Source organism: Belonocnema kinseyi, chromosome 6 (assembly GCF_010883055.1).
Source record: "Belonocnema kinseyi isolate 2016_QV_RU_SX_M_011 chromosome 6, B_treatae_v1, whole genome shotgun sequence".
Classification (NCBI taxonomy): domain Eukaryota; kingdom Metazoa; phylum Arthropoda; class Insecta; order Hymenoptera; family Cynipidae; genus Belonocnema; species Belonocnema kinseyi.
This window is the reverse complement of record NC_046662.1, coordinates 128,661,643-128,664,972: the sequence shown is the minus strand read 5'-3', so window position 1 is coordinate 128,664,972 and position 3,330 is coordinate 128,661,643. Positions and strand designations below refer to the sequence as shown.

General features: G+C 31.9%; 1 protein-coding gene and 1 long non-coding RNA gene across 5 annotated transcripts in view; both read left to right on the top strand.

The window, feature by feature from the left end:
- The window catches only part of LOC117174080 (pantothenate kinase 3), a 267,760-nt gene that overhangs the window by 107,763 nt on the left and 156,667 nt on the right, over window positions 1–3,330 (top strand). The gene's annotated exons all lie outside the window — the stretch shown is intronic.
- The window catches only part of LOC117174083, a 5,211-nt gene continuing 3,119 nt past the window's right edge, over window positions 1,239–3,330 (top strand). Inside the window, exons 1-2 of the long non-coding RNA XR_004467256.1 lie at window positions 1,239–1,588; window positions 1,671–1,749. This is a non-coding gene — a long non-coding RNA (uncharacterized LOC117174083). The remainder of the gene's footprint in view (window positions 1,589–1,670; window positions 1,750–3,330) is intronic.

The window sequence follows — 3,330 nt, the reverse complement described above, 5'->3', positions numbered from 1 at the left end:
CGAAGCTCATCATCCATTTCAGCCAGATCTTTAGGCTTGAGAGAAACCTTGGTGTTGATGTTTCTCCGGGTCGTAAAGCATCGCTCTTCATCTATTGGATGCATTACCGCGGTTAATCTTAGTGTCGCCTCTCTTTTTTGTTGCCGGCTTGTTCTAGCTGTGGTAGAGTAGGTGTTCCGCTTACATAGCCCATTTTACGGAGTAGTTCAGCATGGTTTCGCAGACGTTGCTGCGAAAAGTGCGATAGCTCAAGGTGTTTCTCGCACCACAGAGCATGCAACCGTGCCATGTAACCCCGTTCACGGGCCACGCTCGCATCGTAGCAGTCTAGCAAGTCGTGATTCAGTTGCTCCGTCCACCCAAAGGTCACCAGATCCCGCCGATTCATCGCATTGAATCCATTTTCATTGGCTCCCCCAGCTCTAGATTGGTCGGCACTGTTGGCCGACCCATTGTCGGGAGCCCTGCGCGTTCTGTTGTTTTGAACCGCACTTACTACAACTATGTTTGGTGTTGTTATTGTTGTTGTATATATATATATATATATATAATTTTTATAATAAAATACAATTGTCAATTTTTTTCCATTTGCATAAACTTTATGAAACTTAAGATTTATTTTATACAATCTCCTATTATACTATCCATTTAAAAAATTTAGTTTATAAAGCGAGATTACAATTTAAAATCACTATAATCTAATGTTCTAATCCAGTGTATCCAAAAATTTTTTGTCAGTTTTCATGGAAGGGGCAGGGCCGCCTCCCTATAACTTTATTCCCAATACTGTATCCCAAAGGAAATACTTGACTGCCATTCATACAGGAGTTTTCATGCTTCACGCGAGATAATTAGAACCGTTTGAGAAAAATGAATATGTCTTATAATGTTAATAAATTACATTTATATTAGTTTAATAAATATCATAATCTAATTTTAATCAAATGAAAACAAAGTTAATGATAATCGGTTAATATCTTCAATGCCAGTTGACAGTTCTTATAAGTTTACATGTACTTAAAGATATGCTTCATTAATCAAAATATTACCCGATTTTCATCAACTTTTTTTCATTTTCTTAAAATTATATCAAAAAATTTATTCAGATAATTATAATTGAATTGAGCCATATCTTTATGATTTTCATGATTGAAACAGCCTTAAATCCCATGAAAATGAAAGGGTTATCATGGGGGGGGGGGGTCGATTGACTGGGCCCAGGCTGATAGGACCCCCCCCCCCTTAAATGGAGGATGCCCGGTCCGGGGTGGCTTTCCCAAACCGCGATTGGATCGGTGACCGTCATAAGTAGTTTGAGAATCGTTCTTATATTCTATATACTAAAAAGCTTTAGAAACGATTGGACGTATAACATAAACATACAAGAACACCATAAAATAATCGTGCCGAACTACTTGTGTGAGGGAAATGAGTCGAAGCAAAATATTCAATTTCCTCCAGTTCTTATTGAGAAACCATGGTGAAAACTTCATCCAAAATTATAAATTCAATAAGAAAAATCAGTGAATAAATCAATTAATAAATTCAGTACAAATAAGAAAGAGGAATATTATGAATATGAATCCAAGTAAGTAGATACAATTTTATGTTTTATTTGAATGAATAATTCTATGAAATAAATATTTATTATAAACTATCATTTCGACCAGATACAATCTACTTCTACTGATAAAACAATTATAAACATCTCGAAATTGGATATCAAAGACACAAAGAATTTAGAGAAAGGTAATTTGTAACATAATTCACTATGATAACTACATCAATAATATTATTTAATTTAAAAAATACAATAAAACGTTATGTGTATGAGTGCATATGCGCTATTTATCATAAGATTCATTTAATCATTGAATATAGATGCAAAATCATCCTTATGTATATTTACGTATAAAGAAGAATTACAAACTAATAGATGAAAAATGATCCTTCTGGAAAATTGCGTATAAATAATTGCTACACAATACGATTTAAATAATAAATTTATCCATAATAATGAATATGAGGAATTTTCAATATATTTTGTAACACTTCTTTTCAAGATTTTTCATGATACTCTAAGAGTATACATTTACCTCACTGTTATAAAACATTTTATTTCACATAACGGGTTATCCTAATATTAAAAAGAATTTATTACAGATAACTAAAAAACACATTAGAACCTTTTTTTAAAATCATTTTTATACTATTCTTTTAGTATAACCTTTTTATATTTATTACTTTTAACAAAAATTGATCAATAATTGATACTAAATTTATATTTGGCAGTGAAATCAAGATTTTTTTTTATATTGGCATTTTAAATACATCAAAATATTACACACTTCATATGATTTCATAACATAATACAATATAAATAAATAAATGTGCTATTAAAATTGCTATTTCATATTAAAATTTGCTTCTCGTAGAAACAAATAAAAATACTATTTTCATCTTTTATCTTTTATATAAAAATATCTAGACAAATTAAATATGTTTCATGTTAACTTTTTGCAAAGGTTACATTCAATTATAAATTTTTCAAGTTATGATATTAACTTAAAAAATTGAACTTTATTTAAAGTATTAAAAAATTAACAAGAATTAAATTTACAATATGACTGAATACATTTAAAATTAAACGATTAATATATTTCAACGTTAAATATTGAAATTTGATCAATTTTTTTTCATTCAGTAATTAAAAAATGAAAAATTCACATTTAATTATATTGGTCATTTATGTAAAATATTGCTTCAGTCTTCAATTTTTTAATCTTTAACAACTACAAAACATTTAGTTCATTATTATTAATATTTGTATTTTAATAAAAACTTATCGATAAAACATAAAAATATATAAAATTACACTCAGAGTAAGCAGCCTTATCCTTGCATGCGGGGCTCTACAAGGATGGACAAACCCCTTTCCCTAGCTTCTCGTGGGAACAACAATGACAACACCAAACATAGTTGTAGTAAGTGCGGTTCAAAACAACAGAACGCGCAGGGCTCCCGACAATGGGTCGGCCAACAATGCCGACCAATCTAGAGTTGGGGGAGCCAATGAAAATGGATGCGAGAAACACCCGGAGCTATCGCACTTTTCGCAGCAACGTCTGCGAAACCATGCTGAATTACTCCGTAAAAGGGGCTATTTAAGCGGAACACCTACTCTACCACAGCTAGAACAAGCCGGCAACAAAGAAAGAGAGGCGACACAAGACCAACCGCGGGCAGGCATCCAATAGATGAAGAGCGATGCTTTACGACCCGGAGAAACATCAACACCAAGGTTTCTATCAAGCCTAAAGATCTGGCTGA